This window comes from Aedes aegypti, chromosome 3 (assembly GCF_002204515.2).
Source record: "Aedes aegypti strain LVP_AGWG chromosome 3, AaegL5.0 Primary Assembly, whole genome shotgun sequence".
In the NCBI taxonomy this organism is placed as follows: Eukaryota; Metazoa; Arthropoda; class Insecta; order Diptera; family Culicidae; genus Aedes; species Aedes aegypti.
Window position 1 is genome coordinate 142,000,754 of NC_035109.1, and position 21,543 is coordinate 142,022,296.

At 36.8% G+C, this 21,543-nt stretch overlaps 1 protein-coding gene across 5 annotated transcripts in view; it reads left to right on the forward strand.

Annotated features, from left to right (window-relative positions):
- The window catches only part of LOC5567586 (solute carrier family 12 member 1), a 226,306-nt gene that overhangs the window by 21,925 nt on the left and 182,838 nt on the right, over nt 1–21,543 (forward strand). The window contains exon 3 of one of the 5 annotated variants that reach the window (XM_021853732.1): nt 14,482–14,540. The exons of the other annotated variants lie outside the window; for them this stretch is intronic. The gene's annotated coding sequence lies outside the window, so the exon portion shown is untranslated. The remainder of the gene's footprint in view (nt 1–14,481; nt 14,541–21,543) is intronic. 5 annotated transcript variants of the gene reach the window in all.

Below are 21,543 nucleotides of genomic sequence, written 5' to 3' on the forward strand. Positions count from 1 at the left end.
TGCCCAATCGCATTGATTTCTCATGAGAGTGGTCAAATTAGGAGTGCCCTGGCCAAATTAGGTGTATGGGAGTTAAATTTTTAAGGAAAATGATTAGTTTCTCTTATATTTTTAATCAATCTGGACGAGTAAATGAATGTACCTCTATCACGTGAATGTTTTCTACTGAATACAAAAGGTTTCATGTTGATTAGCTATGTAAAACGGTGTATAATCCCCTATGGCTACAACTGGCGTATGACCAAAACCGGCGCTTCTACCCTAGTGAAAACAGCGCATAAAAAAAGTCTTTGTTACTGAACGGTCTACAAACATGATTGACGACAATAAACATAGAAATAAATATATTAATATTGTAAATAAAAGGCTCTTTCATCTCTTGGTCGTCGTCGAAAACTGAAAAAAAAAAACATCTGGGGTCCTTAATACCAAAATTCAAAATATGTAAAAAATCAATAACATCGAGAAATCAAAGCCATAAATAAACAGATTTCATGAATAACTAATTGATTGAATGTTTGATTGATTGCCTAAAACATAAATAATAGATTTTAATGTGGACTTTTGGTAACACCCGCCGCCTCTAAGTTGTTCACGTGGTATATGGAAGACCCCTTTCCTAGGAGAGAACCCATCGGCCTTAGTTGCGCGGATTTGACATTGATGTCCTCGATTCAAAACCGGACCCGGGTTTGACCGGAATAACAAGTCACGCACGCACGTAATGACACTACACGTACCTACATGCACGAACACCACGAGGCACCTTTTGCCCATCAAGAACTCCGTCCGTGTCTAACCTTGAACGAGTCCCCTCGCCCAGCAGAACTTTAAATGGGCCTTCATCTTATTTTTTTTTTTGCTCTCCTCCTTCCAGTCCCTTTAGGAGCTTGCTCTGGTTTGCCTTCGTGTTGAGATAGGCGTTTTTTTTTGTTATTTGCATGCGCTCGCCTCATTTCGCATCGCACAGTCATCCATAATCTGTTATTTACGCGAACACCCCGAGCATCATTAAACAAAAGTGAAATAAACATACAAACCATCGCATCACGCCTCGTTTCCAGCATCCTATTCATTCATGATGATACTGGGCCTAGACTGTCTTGACTTTGGCCAAATACACCGGGAGTAGGGCAAAGTGATTCAAAATGCATTCATGGAGTAAAATGGTCCAGAAATCATTAGACCCCCTGTCGTTTATAATGACCTTCAGCATTCCATTATATTCCCTTGTAAAAGCCCACTTATGAGGTTCAGAAGGAGTTTATCAGTGGCCGAGAGGCTTTAAGGGGATAAAAATGTAATCCCAGAAGGAATTAGTTGTTTTTTTTTATCTATTTCCTTTAAATGCTTCCAATGTCAAATTATTCAAATTATATTTCAAATCTCTTTGAATCCCCATCAACTTTATTACGACTCCCCCTTTCATTAAAACCCCTTTTTATCCCTTTTTATGAAATTTATGCAATTTATGAGTGTCCGAAAGGGTTTTAGAGGGGAGAATATTGTTTCCAGAGTTTGAAGGGATTTCCAGAGAAAATAATAGATTCCATTGGAGATGTAAGGGAGAATTAACTGATCATTAATTTTTGATATCTCTTTACTTCTATTCTCAATTATGGCCCCATTTGAATGAGTTGGCATTTTAAACCATCTTACCCCTATGCTAGAATTGCTTCTTATTCTCACGCAGAGCTCGCAAATGTGGATACTTTTCATATGGAAATGTATTGTACATGTGTGGTGCACAGTGGTACGAGCATCTTATATATCTACGGTTATTTAAATCTTATGACTGGGGGTGACCCATTTCGCATAAAGACGTTTCGTATATGGACGTTTTGCATACGGACGTTTGGAATAGCATTTTAAAGAAGTCATATAATTCTCATTATGCCAAACGTCCTTATGCGGAACGTCTTTATGCGAAATGTCCCACCCCATTATGACTACGTAGTCTTGTTGTAATATTTCTATTTTTACGCAGATAACACGGTAGAATACAAATGTTTATGTTCATATATTTGACAGATTTCTTTGTTTTCGACCCACTGTGTTGTGCTGTTACGAAAACAACCATGATAGGGCAGGAAAGTGATATTTAAGCTTCTGAACCCCATCCAAATGACGATTATAATCAACTTCAGAATCGGGTCGGGTGAGGAATCATGTTTCTGTTTTGTCGAGCTTGACCTTACCCAAAATCTGCCAGTTGCGCAATAAGTTGACACGAGTAAATTGTGCCCCTTTGGATTGGAACAGAGCGTGGTAAAATGGGTAAAATAGAAGTACGAAGAGTTATGTTTGATTGCGCGTTAAACTGAAATTGGCTGCTCCAACATTTTGACTATTTTCTATATTCAGATTATGGTAGAGTAGACTAGTTATACATAATTTGAAATGCGCCGGATTTACAAATGTGTGGCCCTGGAGCCATAGTATTGAGGGGACCTTTTACCACAAAACTTGTTTGATACCATAGAATGTACTCGTTGGTAATTTCCCTAATATCTTTAAGGATCCATGTTTATGGCAATGTTCTAATTGCTAGGAGTTAGTTTCAAAACGCTTTAAAAACCCTCCCCCAATATTGTTTTTATTCAAATTACGGACACTTAAGGCCTTAATGACATATAACTCATCAGAGAGCAAATAAATTGAATCATTATGTTTGATTCGTCAGCGTTATCAAGCTTTGTAAACACTTAACATTCAAATGGTGAGTAATGTTTTTATTCTACAACTTAAATAATCCATCTATCTATATATCTATCTATCTATCTATCATCTTAATAAATAAATTTGGAATGGCTTGAGAATGATGTTCTAAGCACCCGACGTTCGAAGATTTTATTGGCCAACATCGCTAGTAAAGCAAATCAACTCCAACAGCAAGGTTTTATTTGACAAGTGCTTTTCAGGCTATTTCTCAATGAAAATGCCCTAATAGTCACCTTTCTAGAACCCCTTCTACAATAAAGCTTGAGCTTGAGCTTGAGCTTGAGCTTGATTGGCCGCCCGTGGATGCACTCCAGTATCGCCAGATCAGCTGCACTTACACAAGGAACCAACCGAATGACTGCTTGGGACTAACAGGCATCCTCAGTGTATAAGTGCTGGTGATCTTCTATTTTTAGGCAACAATGGCACCTGCCACGTCAGAATGCAGACCAATGAGGGGAAGGGGGAGGAATTGATGATGCATTGAACTGACTCCCACGTAGACCGTATATTCCACTGCATCCACGTCAGTTCATGCGGGAGTGTATGGATTGGGGGAAAGGCATGGCAGAGAGGTTTGCTTTTGTGGTTAGCAGACTGCCTATGTATCAGGCGTAAGAAAGGCGTGCGCGTGGAAGTAGGAAGCGTTAGGGAAACGGTTTCTTTCCGTCTCTGGTTCTAGCGTTTGCTATGAACGAATAGTTTGATAGTGATATATTTAGAATGGAAGATAGAAGCAAGTGAGAGATATACAACTACTAAGTACGAGGAAAGGGACGGGTCTGGGATTGAACCCATGACCTTCTGCATATGAAGCAGAAGCGGTAGCCATCAGACCACCAACCCCGTCCTTTCTAGAACCCCTTCTACAATAAAGTCCTGAAACCCTGTCCCAATTTTAGTACCAAACGAGTTTAGGCCAGAAACACATGATTACCGTAAAACGGGGTATCTTTGATAATGCGGGTAACTCTGATAATGCGTAACCCATCACGTACTAAACGAAATATCATAATTTCTCTTCATCAGTTAAGCACTTCATGTAAGAGCGGTTTTCATTTGAATCAAGAGGCTATTTGAATTTGAGGCTTTTTATACAAATATTAAAAATTGACCCAATTTTAGCATTTTCGAACAACGCTTTCTAACAAAGCTTTTGGTTGATTTTTAAAATTTTTGTTTTATTTTTGTCAAAGTAAAATCGTTTTGATGATACAATAAGCATCTTGAAATTATTCTAAGCTATAATTATAATCAAGATCAATTCTATAGAAGTAGCCCTTTTCGAGTTATTTTAAGTTTAATACCAAAATTTATCATATAAATAATACAATTGGATATTTTTATTAGTTATTCACGGCTCTCCATCAAGAAAATTAAGTCAGTAGAGAAAAATACTCTCAAAAACTTATTGTAATTGATGAATAATCGTGAATTACTAATAAAAATGGCATATTTTATTGAATAATTAATATTTTGCCTTAAACATAACATAATTTAAAAATTGCTACTTTTAGAGTGGTGATAATGATCATTATGGTTCAGAATAATTTCAAGATTCTCATTTTATTATCAAAGCCTATTTATTTCAGCTAATCATAAGCATTGATGACCGTACAATTCGTAGTTGCTACTCCGTGATTGACTGGAATAATCAAAATTGTACAGGGAACCAACAGATGCAGCTTGGGAGTAGCCATCCTCAATGTACAATTCCGAGAACTCCAAACTAGTAATGTCAATAACGGCGGCGGCCACGTCCTTACGGTCATCGGGGAAGGGAAGAAACGGTAGTGTGACGTCCATTGCTACTAGAGACCGAGTTCACCTCTGCATCGCCATGGTTTTCAAAAGCAGGATTTGTTAGTGGGAGGGTTCAAAGCTACATGATCAGGATTCACCTTGGTAAGTGATGCGATTCATGTAGCCTCAATTAAAAAGTTATCTATACTGTGTCGACATCATTAATGTCGAAATTTACGAAGGTTTTGTTTAGTAACTGTGACAAATGAATAAAAGATTAGGTACGTGTATCTATTTTTTATAAAATAATGCAATAAGGGCTTATGTCGACACTTATAGTGACGAACCATCCATAGTTTGTATAACGATTAAATAAATGCAAGATTGCCACGATACAAATTTGTGTTATCACAAGCGTGAAACGAGCTCATCAGTTGGTAATCCATCCTCGACTGGAGTCACTCAGGAACGATATTAATTGACGAAGGGAACGAAACGGGGACAATCATACCAGCCGTTTCAAGGGAAACTGACCAGTTGCGCATTTATTTGTGAATGTATCTAATGCATTCCTGAAACAAAGTGTAGATTAATTATTTTGCAAAATAATAATTAAACTATATATAAAGAGATGGGGATACTTAACAATCTAACAATAATCAGAACAATCTCACCAAACGTCTTTTTCATACAACGCTTCTATAGCTTCATCTAGCATATTTCAGCATTAGCATGGGCGTCTCCATAGAAACGTTCGCTCTGCGGAGTATAATCAAGCTTGATAGAAACTTCTCAGCGATGCAAAGAGGAGGCGATTTTGCCGTTTTTCTGAGGAGAAAAAACTAAACTCAAAATTTTCAACACAGAACCTCACCTTTACTCACACTTCAAAAGAACTCTTGTCATACTCGGTAAGTAGGCCTTGACAAGGGTTGGTGGATTTTTTCTGCGCTTGTCATTTTTTTTCTGTTTTTCAGGTGATCTCTGAGTATTGACGAATTGGATGTGAAGCAGTAATTTGTGTCTGTCACCCGAGCAAGACAGTCCTCGGGGAGTTGTGAGAGCACCCTTTTTTGATGGAATTTTACTCTGTTGTGTTTTGTGTTGCATCTTCCTCGCTCGATTTTCGTTGTCTCTCTGCTTAGCATTTTTTCGCTCCCTCGCAAAGAGGTAAAGGCAGCATGCTGCTCTAGAGTATTTCACCGATGTGATGTGGAGGAGTATGAGCCTCTGTACGTGCCATAAATTCTTTTGTTCTCATGACTTTTACTGTGCGCCGTGTGTTGGTGCTGTCTCGCTCTCTCTCGCGGGCAACTTGAAAACAGGACGCACAGTAAAAGTCAAACGTTTTATAGCATGCACAGGCTCATTATCAGGCCTGAGTATAATCACGTCACTTCGTTGCCCGCCGTATGCACGGAACATGATTTTGCCCAATGCCTGTCATATCTGCACATTTTTTACGTTTCCTTCACTAGTCTAAAGCGCACAGAGTTGTGGTTCAATACTCTTTTCTATGATTTTTGGCTCTTTTTAAAACTTCTGAACTTTATTGTTCAATTCAAATGGTTTTTAACCTCACAGAAAAAAAATATTTAAATTTCAATGTAGTGTAAACTGAAAACTACTGTAAAGATAAATAAAATTCATGTAGCGTTACAGCATCTTGTAAACTTGAATGAATATACATTCAATTTTCAACTAAAAATGCTTGAATTTTACATGATCGTGTAAATTTCAATAAAATTCAACTAAAAAATAATAGATTGGTCGTTGAAATTTACGTTTATTTTTATGCTCCAAATATGTGCATGAAGGAGGTACAGATCTGAGACGAGACTCGCGAAGACGGTCTTCTTTTTCTGTGATTGCTGAGTTTTTTTCTTATTCCACTTTGTGTTTATACCAATTATGCGCAAGCCGTTCAAATCCTCACATGAACCTCTCAGCAAAAATGATTGAGTTTGCATCACATCGAATCATAAATAGCCGTTTGATTGAAATTTCATGCCAGCAAACGTAGCAGACATTAGAAATAATTAATCTTTTGCTTAGATTTATCAGAAACTTTGGAAAAAACTGCTCCGCTGACTGAGGGTTTCAATAACAATTTACTTTGAACACAATACTTTTCACTTTTTCAGCCATAAAAACGGTGGGCTGCATTTGACGTTTCGTGAGAGGGGAATCTGGGCTGCATATGACGTTGATATTTTTCCTCTTCGCGAGTCTCTCTCAGGTACAGATACTACACACGAAATATGAAGCAACACTTTTTCCAAATTGCTAGATAACTCCCGCTCACCAACGACAATCAAGGCAGGCTTTGGAAAAATCGCTAGTTTTCTTTTGTTGTGTGCTTTCGATCTTTCTGAATAAACTTAGAAAAAGGGACATAGTTGTATGTGCATTTTATTTTAATTTTGATTGGAAAAGACTAGAAAGATGCGTGTTTCAATACCTTAAATTCGATCAAATTATCGTGACATTGTTTTTGGGTGTGCAGGAATTGATTTTCAACCGATTGTTGTTAACATTGTTAAAATACAAATAACATGTTTTGAACAATTACGCACTTTTCTCAAGTTTGTCCATTCTTTAAGATCTGGGTTCACAGTGATAGATCGTGACAGCAGAATCTCGGCTCACTATGACCACAATGACGTACATAAATTTTGTATTGGTTTTTCCCTCCCAGATTTTCACAAAAACTCTGATAGGCAGCAGATTTAAAAAATACGGAACAGAAGATAAATTGACGTCCACATTCGCGCGCGGCCTACTACGATCGCTGTTAGAGCATCTACTAAAAGTCGATAAAACTCCTATAAATGCTTCTCCTTTAAGTTTTGTCTCTAGAAACTACAGGGCGTTCAATAAGTTTGTATACACTTGAAAATGTGTTAAAGAAATGAAAACACAAGATATTCTTTTCGAAATCAATTTTTATTGAAGCAATGTTCATTGAAAACCTTTAGGGCATATAACCTGGGAGCATCCCTCCCCCCTTATGAGCTTTACGACGAGCTTGAGACGTTTCTCAGAAGAATCACACGTGACACGCAGCTGGTAGATCGGCATCTCGTCCCAGATCTTAGAAATGAGCTTCCTCGATTGATCTATAGTACTCACTTGATGTTCGCTCTGCTTGGCCTGCATAGACGACCATACATAAAAGTCCAGGTCCGGGGAGCTGGGAGACCACACAGTCTTATCGAAAAATCAGTCAAATTTTATTATCAAAGTCTATTTATTTTGACAAAAACCAAAATTTTGAAAATCGACCACAAGTTTTTGTTGAAACCCCTTCTTATTAATCATTAAACTTTGTTCCAAACATCTGTTTTCTATCAAGATTCTTCGGTGAAAATTGTAAACAAAAATAATAAAAATGGGGTTTACGTGTAATATAAGGTTTAAGATTTATTTTTGAATTTTGATTTATCTATATAAATAAAAATGGAGTGGTGTTTGTATGTCACGAAATGGCTTCCGAACGGGTCAACCGATTTGAATGATTAGTTTTCCGTTTTGTTCGTCAAGTGTTCCGACGTGTTTGTGTGTATAAAAATCCCAGATATTCACCGAGAAAGTCGGAAAAACGAGCGTGTACGGAACTGTCATTTTGTATGGCACGATCCATAGCGTTTTTCAACAGCCTACTTGATGGCAAGACGAAGTTTGCCGGGCCCACTAGTGAATAATAAAAAGCTGTGTCCTTTTGACATTCAGTTTTACATATATAAAAACAGTATGTCTTATGGGGTACTTAGAGGTATACCGCAATTTTCTCATATAAAATCAAATGAACTTTTATTTTTCTTGTTAAATTTTGCATTAAATCAATGTTTCCTACTAAATAAAATCAAAATAAACCATCTTGGACATTCAAAATGGTTTCTGAAAATTTTTAATATTATTGTTACAGTCAAGTAAGATGAGAACTAAATTAATTTCGTAAAATTACTTTTTAACTATAATTCAATATTTATCCCACAGTTTTTATCTTTACTTAATCTAGAATTTATCGTTTAGGCGGCGAAATAATAATATACAAAATTTGTGGCATTTTGCTCTGGTGGTCTTCTTGCCCCTTAGGAGTGGCACTCTTGCCCCATGCCTCGTTTAAAAACCTCATAAGAAGGGACATTTTCAAAAATCTCAAATCATCATGTGTTTCTTATATTTTTGAAATCTATAGATAACATCATTTAGAACAAGAGGTGGGCTTGCCCTTACACTGGAATAATCTTCAAAAATTGTGCTTATCAACCATGATTTGAACCTATATATCTTAAGGTGTCCTTCTTGCCCCCAGCCCCCCTTTCGACCATTCAACTAACTTTTCTCAATCAATAATATTTTTGAAAAATTTATTCTAAACAGAAAAATGGTTCGAAGTTATGAGCTAGTTATATGCTTTGGAGAAATTATTCCAGAGATTTCTTGGTGATGATCTTCTGGATTCTTCCTGAAATGTCAATTGGTGATTTCTCCAGGAACTTGTCCATTGATTTCCTCGAGGATTTCATTAGAATTTTATTTATGAACTTCAATGGGAATTCTGCTTTCCTAAAAATTTCTGCAGGGATCTGTTAGGGATTTTTTTTAAATTTTCAAAGTATTCTTCAGTAATTTCGTCGGAATATGCCCCAGATATAACTACCTAGACTCCACATGAATTCAGGACTCATTAAAGAAAATCGGAGATCAATCCTGGGAATGCAAACGGAAACTTCTCCTGAGATTTTCTCAGGTAAATTCCTTTGAAGATTTCTGCAAAAAAAATAATCAAAAAAATTTCCATGTACTTCGGAAATATTTGCTTCATAACACAGTGTAACAAAAATGACATTTTTGCGTGTCTCAAGGGTGAAATTATGTGTCTCTAGTAGATTTTGGGCTGCTGAGTCTGATACTGTTCTCAGAAATGTTCCAGTACGTCACATTTTTACCAACAGGTCGCCAAAGTTGTATAAAACATTAGTTTTAATGATGTTTACATAAAATTTGAACAATATTATATCAAACAATTCTATAATCAAATCCACAAAGCATGCAAAATAGGAGTTAAACTTTCATTTCAGATGTAATTTGGTTTGAATTACACGATTAAATTTAGATTAAATCAATTTTTTCAACATGTTTGTAGTCTCCATACAAAATTCTTCGCTTCTCTTATATAGCAAAATACAATACTTTCCTTAACCTACATAAGCATCGGAAGTATTATGAACTTTGTTGATATGTATTGTTTTACGCATAAAGTTCTGTGGCAAATTAAGTAAATAAATTGTCATGCACGCAAGTTGGCTGAAATAGTCAAATTTAGTGTTTTCAACAGCAGTTTTTTTTAAATCTTAAGAAATTCTTGACGATTTTCTCTATCGGCCTACATAGGTAAGCATAAAATTTTTAAATTTCTTAGCTGTTTAGTCAGCAGTTCTTGACGGCATCACCACGCTTGACTATTGTTACAATAAGCGTGGTTTCCAAATCAGAGATGCCTGAAAGATTTTAGTATGGATCCTGGAAGTCAGTGCGGGTTCCGGGATTTCAGTGTAAATTCTGAGATTTCAGGATGCCTCCTGGCATTCCAAAATTGATCTTGGGATTCCAGTGGAGATCCTAGGATTTTAGTGCAGTGGGTTTCCAGTGTGGATCCTGGGGTTCAAGTGTGGATCCTCGGATTCCAGTATGGATCCTGGAATTCCAATGTAGATTTTGGTATTAAATGCGAATCTTGAGTTTCCAGTGTGGATACTTGTATTCTAGTGTTATTCCTGGCCCTGGGATTGTAGTGTCGATATTACGATTCTAGTGTATATACTGGGAATACATTGTGGATCTTGAGACTCCATTTTGTAGATTTCGAGTGTAGATATTGATAAGCCAGTGTGGATTCTGGGATTCCAGTGTTATTCCTGGGTTCTGGTATTTCATTGCAGATCTTGGGATTCTAGAGTGGGTACTAGGATTCCAGTGTGGTTTCTGAGATTCCCGTATGGATCTTTGGATTCCAGTGTAGATCCTGAGGTTTCAATATGGATTCTCGGAATTCAGTGTTGATCCTGGGACTACAAAGTGGATCCTGGTGTTTCAGTTGGAGCCTAGGTTTTCAGTGTGGATCCTTGGTTTCTAGTGTAGATTGTGTTACTTCAAAGGTGCTATTGGGATTCAAGTGTGTTTATTGTATTTCAGTGGGCAGTACTGTAGATTGTACTGTACCTAATGGGATTTCAGTGTGAATACTAGTATTCCCATATGGATCCTGGGATTGTGTATTTTCAGTGGGGAACTTGAGGCTTCAGTGAGGATCTTGACATTTCAGTGTGGACCTCGAGATTTCAGTGTGGATCTAGAATTTTCAATGTGGATCTTACAATTTCAGTGTGGATCCTGTGATTGAGAATTGGAATCTAGGTTTCCAAGGTGAAAGCTGGGATTCTAGTATTTGTCCTAGGGTTCTGATGTGAATTCTCGGATGTCAGTGTAGATCTCAGAATTCCAGTATGGGTCCTATGTTTATCTTATGTTTGTCTCTTGAATCGCCGGAAGTGACCTCAGAACCCAATTACTGTCTGTGCGTCTCGCCGAAGTACCAATAAATGCAAAAAGCATATTCTAACAGAAATGTTGAGATTATTTCATGAAGTTTGAGCAGTCCCATGTCTAGTTTTGCCTCCTCTACGTTTGTTTGTTCCTGATTCACCGAACGTGACCGCAGAATCCGGTCACTGTCTGGTCAAGTGGCTGAGGTGTCCATACAGGCAAGAAACATGTTCTTACAGCAACGCTGAGGTTATTTCATGGAGTTTGAGCAGTCACATGCATAGTTTTATCTTAAGTTTGTCGCTTAGTTCACCGGAAGTGACCCTACAACCCAGTCTTCGCCTTATGGTAAAATTGACAATATTGAGAGTTGATGTTTTGAATTGGGTATCTAATTTGTTCCTTGGGCTCGGCTCTTACACGGACAGTGCTTCCGGAATCAGGTTCCGACAAAAAAAGCAAAATGAATGGCTAATAATCCACAAGTTCTGTTATAATAGCCTAATATGATCTTCATCATGTCTCCATACTTATTCATATAATACTTATTCATATAAACAAGTCGAGGTATTATAGCTCATAGTGTGTGTGATTATAATAGGCTAGCTATTTTCTTCTGATCCGAAAACCTGTAGGACTTATTTTAAAATCGAGTTTTTGTAAAATTGGAAATTATTGTGTTCCTTAAAAGCTGAATGGTTTCTTTTAGTTAAGCAAACTAAAAGAGTCTGAGTTTGATTCCCGGTCGGTCCAGGATCTTTTCGTAATGGAAATTTCCTTGACTTCCCTGGGCATACAGTATCATCGTACCTGCCACACGATATACGAATGCGAAAATGGCAACTTTGGCAATAACTGAGGAAATGCTCATTGAACACTAAGCTGAGAAGTAGTCTCTGTCTCAGTGAAGACATAATGCTAAGAATAGAAAAGAAAGCTTTCAAAACCCCAAGCTGTCAAAGTGAATCAAATTGGCACTTTTAATTGGAACCTGCTGCCTGTAATAGTAAAAACCTTCAAGTCTTTTGAAATCAAGGTTTCGAAGGTGCTTGGAAAATGATTACATGTATCCATGCAAACGATTGCATGGATGATCAATTTCAATGTAAGAAGAAATCTTAACCTCACATTAGTCACTACCAATAGAGTAAGGTGGGGCAAAAGTTCGTCCTTAGTGGTATAATCAAAGTTTGCAGGAAAATAATAGCAGATGAAACAAAACAAATACCATACAGCGAACCTTCAACATATTGGCTATAACTTTGCTGAACAAACTTGTGTGAAAATATTTACCCATTTTTAGTTATAACAGTTTCAAAACTGATTGTCTTAAACGAACTTTTGCCCCACCGGTGGGGCAAAAGTTCGAATCTAGTGTGGGGCAAAAGTTCGTTGGCTAAAACAGAAAATATGAATACTTTTATGCCAGACATACTTTACCTATACCAGCTGTAAACTTATGTTTGCCGAAAAATACACACTAAATTTTCATCAAAAAATGCCCAAAACAGGGTTAATTGTAATACACCCAAAAAATAGCAGTTTTTCGCAAAACTAAGTGAAAATGTAAAATATTTGTGACATTTTTCGCACGATCAGGCAAATTTCGCTAAATTTGAAGATAATATGTAGATTTAAGGAAATTTGAAAAAAATTTCGTGGGTTTATACATGGGTCGAACTTTTGCCCCGCAGATTCGAACTTTTGCCCCGCTATGGGCCAAAAATTGATTCCAACTATTTATGGAAAAACTAATACACGTCAAAGCATCCTTATGATAGGCCTAGAAACGCCCTTACATAAAATATTGAAAAATATTTGATCTTCATTTGGTTCCATGCATCGAAAGTTTGACCAAATATTACAATATTTACGTCGAAAAACAACAAATAGCCATAACTTTTCCAAATCTTAATCGATTTTTATGATATTTGGAGTGAAAGTCTCTTACTTAATAGCATTCGAACCACCATGACATTTCTAAGTTTTGATTTGATTTGAGCTAGAAATCTTAAAAAGAAACTTTTGCCCCACTCGAACTTTTGCCCCACTTTACTCTACATAATTGAAAAATTCTGGGTTAATCAATAAAATCTTTGTTTCATGCCTTCAAAGCACCCCATGCTGAAAATTAAGTACTTCCAATTTGCGAATTGTTCGTACAAATTTCTCTCCATTCTACATGGTTCTCTCTCATCCATTCAATTCGTTTGCGTAGTCACCACTAGCATCGCAGCTGGAACCAAGAGTATCATTGTTCGCGTGTTTGCGACGCGTTTGTTCTTGAACCTGCAGCAAGTCCTCTTAGTTTGTTCCCCTTTTCTTCCATTGCTCCACTGCCATACTATACCTTCTTGATATCAGCTACATTTCCCACCGTCTGGGGTCGATCTGCTTTATATAGAACACTGTATTACGGTTTATTTACGTTTTATTGATAATTTCCTTCCTACGACTGGGGCACACTGATACTAGTGTTACTACTTACCGGTAGTGTGATAGCAAAGGGAATCTTCGAGTATTGCAGATTTCAATAATTTCTTGATGTTCTTGTTGGATTAGTAATCGTATTTAACCTAATTTTTACCAAGGGTTCCCACTATGTGTTGGTTTATCGTAGTGCTGCTTCCACTTTTCAAACGTCCTTCCATTTATACAATGCAATACAAAAAAGTATTTTAAATTCATTCGTATTTGTCAATTTTGCGGTTAAGCCATTCATGCAATCTTTTTTTTTTGTTGTGTAGGTGCTATTACTTTCTAAATTACCCGTTTGTTAAAAAAGAAAAGAATTCACATAGCACTCTCACCCCGCACTTTTCAAGTCGACGCACTTCCAAAGCGCGTTCTCCAGCAGGGACCGAAATAGGCAATAGTTGCTTCTGTTTTCTACATCTCCGGGCTATATGTAGGTAGGTATGATCATTATGGTTTTGCATCTCGTTGGTGACTTCGCCTAGCAGCGGGTTCTCACTTGTCGCAGTAATTGGAGCTGATTAGGCAATGCCCGCACTTTCGTTGGTTCGTCACACCCAACCGACGATCTTACTTATCTTTTTGGAAACTGGTTGGATATAGTGGTAGCAATTGTGGTAATTTGCCGTTTTTTGATATGTTGAGCGTCTAATTAGTGATGAAATAAATTGCTGTACAATTTTATAACATGACATTCCCGATCAGAAAGACATAACAGAGAAATAACTCAAACCTACCAAAAATAATTATTTATGTCAACGTTTGTCATATTTAGATATTTTGAAAAATATTGGTTAGAGAAAACTTAACAATTGTATCAGAATAATCACAAGATTGTTTTAAGGTAAACAATGTGCAATATATAACTTTATATCATAGTAATATATCTAATTTGTTACAACTTTATAATTGCCTTTTCAATCTCAATTTATTATTTCTTTACGTTCAATATAAAATCTAACCTTTTATTTTTTTATTTTTGTGTTCCAGGTATTGATGCTCTTTATCTCAAAGTAGAGTACCAGGTATTCTCTAAGGAATTCCAACAGGTATGTGTCTGAAGTTCTACTAGATATTCCTCCAGATATTCATCTGTAAACAATGCTAAGAACCCATTCAAAAATGGTCCCATGTAGTCAATCCATTTTTTTTTCCAGAGATTCCTCAAGCAGTTCTTTTCATTTTTTACAAGATATCTCCAAGAGTATTTGTAGGGCTTTAAATAGTTTCCCCTTAGCGATTCTTCGAAGAAGTTAATCAAGAAATTTCATAAATTCACCCAGAAATTTCTCCACGAACTCTACAATGGATTCATCGAAGAATTTCGCTTAGATTATGTCCAGGAACTTTTTCCAAGTAATTGTCTCCAACAATGAATTTCTTCAGTAGTTCCAATAGTTTCTCCATGACTAATGTATCGAGTCGGTGTCTTTATGACTTGTACGTGAGAAATATCGATAATTGTATTAGAAAATTGTTCATCAAGACAGCTTGCAGACTACTTTGTTGTTTCTGTCACATGATGAACCGCAGCCGAACTGCAAGGACCTTTGCATAATACTCTGGACAATTTGTCTTAGAGCTGATTATCAAACTTTTATCAAGCCTTTAAGCTGATTATCAAACTCTTTCGGGCAAAAAACTAAGATAGTAGATAAGTTTTCAAAGAAAAACAACAAACATTCCAAGTTTTCGCTCACACTCATGGGTAAGACAATCATTCAATGCATGTCTTCTAGATATCTCGGGGTTTGGTTCGACTACAAATGCATCTGGGGAAGCACATTGTGTAGCTGACAATGAAATGCCGGAAAAGAATCATTGCCATGCGAACTATAACTTGAACATGGTGAGCATCCCATCCGGAAGATCTGGTCAAGCTGTACCGAATCTTGTCAGTTTAAGAAGACCACAGCTGGTTACGGAATCCGTAAAAAGCCCTATTCGCAGCTGCAAGACGCTTTAACACACTTCCGGCGGTATTCGACTGCTACACCTTCTGTTGATAAGGGCTGAACATTGAAATGCAACGGTCGCTATTCTTGTTTGTTCGGAGGGGTAGACAACCGTGCAAAAATCTTGCTTACAATGAGATAGTGATCAGAGTCGATCATTTTATAAGTCTAAACAACTTAAGTATTATTATAAGAATACAACAGAAACCCTGAAAATCCTTTCTTTTCCTATTGTAAAAAGTATTCTCTAACCTCGAACCAACCGCCAGTTCTTCGGTGCCCCTAACTGACATAGTTTTAGGATAATTACTAAGTATCATATGTGGAAAAATGAAATGAATTCGGCTCGGTTATGCCCCATGGCGCAAGGAGTTGGGTCATGGATTCCTAAGCGATTCTCTAAGACTTCCTCTGGAAATTTATTTTGAAATTCTTGCAAGAACTTTCTCCGATGGTTTTATTAAGAAGAATTCTACTCTGAATCCTTGTAGCAATGTCTCATGGGACACCAATCAATCCTGCACCAAATTTTTCAGAGATGTCATCAATAAAATTGTGGAAAACTGAACAAAACACACTAGAAATGTGTATAAGCTGCTCAACACTAACTCTGTTGAACTAAGCATTACTTCGTGGATTTCGCCCAGGGTTTCAAAAAGTATATTTTAATTCATTTTTCAAGGATTACTCCAGTGCTCTCTAGCCAAGGGGTGGATCACTTCTTCAATGCACATCGAATGTACATCAAATTGCATCAAATGCATTTTTTCGACATTCACATCAGCTTAGCACTGATCATTTTTATCGTGCCATGCTATAGCAACGCATTTTTGTTTGTTGTGAAAGGATCAACATAGTTTTACTCTTCCCAATAAACTATTTATCAATATTTTGTTCATTTCAGGTACTCAAGCTGTAGCTTCAGAACAAATATGTATTAAATTTTAATTGAAAGCTTTCCCGATGCCGCGGCAATCCATAAGCAGATTCTTGGAGCGGATAGTGTGTGATCATAAAGGGTTTTTTTTTTTAAAGAACGGTCTACACCTTAACAAGTTTTGGTAGTACTCAGTGCACGTCATGAGTTAGAGGATGATAGCTTGATAAAAATTCGTCGTATCACGTCCCTGTCAGAACCACCTTCCAGAGAAACCCACATACTGTGCCTTAATAGTGACGGTGGAACGTACAACAATAGCCTTGAAAACAATTGGTCTAAACAGCTTTTTTTAATTTTTTTCAACAATAAACTGTAGACTAGATGTGTTAAAGCCTTATCTATCTTATTTCTATATTGCTTCCAGAAATCTTGCCTTAGACTTTCCACAACTATTGAACGTAGGTCTATGGAACATAGATTTGCTGAAATAATTTCTTAATATTGTTCATAAATAACAGCAAATGAACAGATCTCTAGGTCTTAAATCATGTACCACACATGCTGGACACTTCCGAATAAACTCCTCTCTATAACAGAGCGCGATATAGCTACGCGTCTCAGTTAATATCTATGCATTACATGCTTTGACGAATAAAACAACCACTAATCATTTCGGATAGTTTTTCTTTGAGCATGCCAATGGTCCATCTTCACAATATGACGATTTCAAGCTTCCCCGAAGCTGGAATCCACCTTGTCATCAGCTTAATTTCCCGAAAGGTTTAACGGTTTTCGATGAAGTTGTTACTCAAATGTCGATATCCGATACTCTAATGAAAAATGTTTCTAGTCCCTCTAGGCACTATAAAACCTGATCGATCATTTTTTGAGCGAGGTCTTCTTAAGTTGATAGAAAAATGAGTTTGACACTTCAACAAGTACAACAATGAAACGTTTGAGCAAGCCATGAATTGCAAATCTATCGAGTGTGCATTTAAATGCATTTCGATTTAACAGATGCATCAAGAGTGATCCACCCCTTGTCTCTAGCTCTGTGCGTTAGCAACAAATAAGCATGCATCTTTAATTATTGTTCAATAATGGTAATGACAGCTGAATAAACAATTTGTCCTATAAGGAGCTGAGAAGATGCTCTTAAAATACAAACTTAGGTCAATGTTCTGCGTTATGCATTGGAATGAACAAAAGTTGAATCACTCCTTGTTAAACGTTTCCAAGGATTGTCATTTGACTAGTCAAGATTGTTTAAATAACGAGCTGAACAAGACTTGTTTCATTCTATTAAAAAGCCAATACTCTACCAAACAAATGTATATGTGTAAAGGGATATTCAAAAGATAAACTAAAGTTTACTTGCTTCGTACTTCAGCTATTTCCACATGTTCAACATAAACATGATTAAGAGCTGAATAAGTATTTGATTAAATCTTAATTCAGCTTCGGTATATTATTAGAACAGTTGATCCATGAGAGGCCAAAATAACGATTATTACTTAAGGCTCACATTGATTAAATTTTGAGCAAAAAATGGTTTTGAAAATTTGTAAAACGATGATGGTTATATTCCTCTTAAACTTATTGTTCAGCAATAAATAAGCCGTGCAAACGTGGTCACCCTATAGCTAAGTTTTTGGAAAATGGACTATATATCCGAAATTCGTGTTGAGCTCTGAATGCATTTCAAAGTTTCAATTACTAATATAAAAAAGTTATCAAATACAATCATAACTGATGCTTTCTCGAAACTTTTTAAATAGTTGTTTAGAAAATAAACTTGATCTGCCTCCAGAAGAGTAGGATCTAATGAATGGCTCGCAGCTATTGGTCAGATCTCACAAAATCTAAATATGACATGCCATTGTTGTTCTATGAGTTTATTTTAGAGATAATTTCCAGATCTTCTATCTCTTATATGTATCAAGTCAATACCACTTTCAGCTATCTATATTATAATTTGCTATTCCTAAGCTGTTTACGTCTGCTCATCCCGTACAAGAAAAGTTGAAATTTCTTTGACAGAATCGGTTGAAGAAATTTCTATAGCGAGCTACATTTGAAATGGCATTCTTTCTCTACTGAATACTGTGATCTAAAAAAAATGACTCACTTAACCATTTCTGCAAAAATCCCAGGTATCAAGTTATTCCACTACATTTCTTTTCAGCTGTATAGTCCTCTGCATGATTTAAAGATATTCATACAGAGGATTATTTCTTCAAGGCATAATAAATTTATGTAAAACACAAATCAGCAAAATAATTAACTAATAAAAAATAACTTATAAAATAAATGAATTTTAATTTAAGTTAATGAATCATTCAAATTGAAATCTTTTTGAACTTCAACTTATCATGAAATTAGATGAATCATTTCAGACTGATTTTACTTTATTCTATCCTATTCTATTCTTAGTGCTTGCTTCAGACTGATTTTATTTTATGTGAACAATATTCAGCTATGAGAGGTAAATATTTTGCACTGGACGGTATATTTATCAATTCTAGGATGACCCGGATGGTGTAGTGTGTTACTATTGAAACTTTTTTAAAGGTACTTTTTTGTAAACTTACTCCAAATTTTGTTTCAGCTACCCATCTTATTCCTTGATGGCTACAGCGTAGCGTCATGCCATTGCCGGGCGTATTGTAGAGATCCATCTTCGCCAGTTTTGGGCGACACTCCTCCAGTTGCCCCCAACGTTTAGGGTAACCAGGTCCTCTTCTTCTGCGTTGTACGCAGCATATTCGTGGTCTTCCACGAAGTCGTCGACAACTACCTGGTTCTCTGCTGAATTGTATTTGGGCAATTCTTTCTTCCGACATTCGCTCTAAGTGACCAGCCCACTGAAGTCTGCCGTATTTCACACGCTTAATATTTTTTTAGTTTCCCACCGATTAATGTCCGCAGCGCTTTACGCTCGAAAACACCGAAGGCTTTCCGGTCTGTCTCTTTCAATATGCCCGTGGAGAGCCACCGGAGGAATCAATGTTTAATACAGGGCTATTTTTGTTTTCGTTTGCGATTTTGCGAGACCTAAGCATGTTATGTAGTTCGTAAAACGCCCGGTTCAGAGCCGCAATCCGTCTTTTCACTTCGACATTCTCATTGTCACATGTTACAAGTATTACAAGGTAAACAAACTTTTCAATAACTTCAAAGACATCCTTACCAAATACTACCGCAGTACCAACACCACTAGGCCTGTCTCTATCTCTACCTGCAACCATGTACTTTGTTTTGGTAGAATCAATGGTCAGGCCTATCCTTGCTGTCTCCCTCTTCAGAGGCACGAAGGCTTCCTCCACTGACCTGCGATCGATTCAAATAAGGTCGATATTGTCCGGAAAGCCAAGGAGCATGTTTTCGACTGTATGATTATAGTGCCGTTTTCCTGCACACCAGTTCTCCCAATAGCACCCTCGAATGCAATTTTGAACAGTAAAATCGAAAGTGCGTCTTCCTGCTTCAATCCGTCTAACGTCACAGTTAGAAGTAAAGTTGACACCTCGTCTGCAAACCTAACACTTGATTTCGAGCCATCATGCATAGCACGTATCCGCCTAATTAGTTTCGCTGGAAAACCATGTTCAGACATAATCCGCCACAGCTCATTTCTTTTCACTAAATCCTACTCTGCTTTGAAATCAATAAACACGTGGTGAGTCTGCAAGTTATACTCCCAGAATTTATCCAGTATCATTCGCAAGGTCCGTTGTCGAGCGGCCCTCACGAAAACCAGCTGGTATTCGCCGCAGAAAGACTCCTCAATTGGTCTCAGTTTGTTAAATGCGACAGTATTTTGTACGCCACATTCAGCAGGATCATTCCTCTGTAATTGGTACACTCCAGTCTGCGCCCTTTCTTGTAGATTGGGCGTAACCAGCCGGAGGGCAATACTTCGACCCATACCTTTAGAAGCACTCGGTGGATCGACTGGTAAAGCTGCTCACTTCCGTGCTTGAGAAGCTCGACCGGGATCTCGTTCTTCCCAGCCTTACAATTATTCAGCCAGATAGCCATCTTAATCTCTCTAATGATCGGTGGGTCCACGGCTTAATGGCTAAAATATTAACGTCCCATAAAAAAATATAAAATTTCCATAAAAATTGCAAAAATTGCCAGTGAAGAAACAAGGGTGAAATCAACAGAAAAGTTAAAAATTTACATAAAAAAAATAAAGAAGTGCATAGAAAAAACAAAATTTTTCATATACAAAACAATTTTGAGCAATAAACAGATTCAAAAGTGCAGTAGAATCGACAATAATCTCACTAAAAAATATCGAATTTTACATTTAAAAACCTCAAAATGTCCCTATTTTCTTCACAAAAAGCAAGAAATAATTATAAATTTTCCACAAAAAAAAGCCAAAATTTGCAATACATAAATAATAATTCACCCACAATAAATCAAAAATGTCCATTTAAAAAATCCAAAAGAGCAATACACTATAACCTCAATTTACGAACTAGATCGGGGGTGCGTAAATTGAATCAGTGCGTAATACGAGGGAGTTCAGTTCGTAAAACGAGGTTTTGCCGTTTGCAGTCTACTTGTATGAAATTAATTTATATCATTTAGAAAAAATATGCTCTTTTAGCACCATTAACATATTATTAATACATTGGGTTCTAAATCAGGTTAGAATGTGTGCATGTTAAGGCCTTCCAAGAACTCTTTGGAGTTAAGGCATATGATTCTACATGAGTTAACGGAGATCAATTTATCATTTCTATGTAGAAGAATGTCTCACAATACTGGACCCTAGAAGATTGTTATATTTTTAAGAAGCGTTTGTATTGTCAGATCCAAGTTTTGGTAATTAAGTGAGTACAACAGGTTTTCTAGTTCATCCAAAAACTTCCTGGAATATATACCTGCAATGTACTGGCATATTTGGCGATACTTTGATGTTTTTTTGATATGGCACAGGTCCTTATCTATTCATAGTAGTAAAATGAGTATTTTTATAATTTGTGCCGATGTCATAGGTCCTCCAAGGACTCCATTGAATATAGGCCTTGGGATCTACGACCGTGATAATAGAGGTTACTTTTCAAATACTCCACAAGCCCCTAACCATTCATGTGAGTAAACGGTGTATTGTAATAATTTGAGCGGATGTCCTAGGTCCTCCAAGATCTATATTGAATATAGGCTTTGGGATCTATAAACGTAACCAATTATCAATAGATG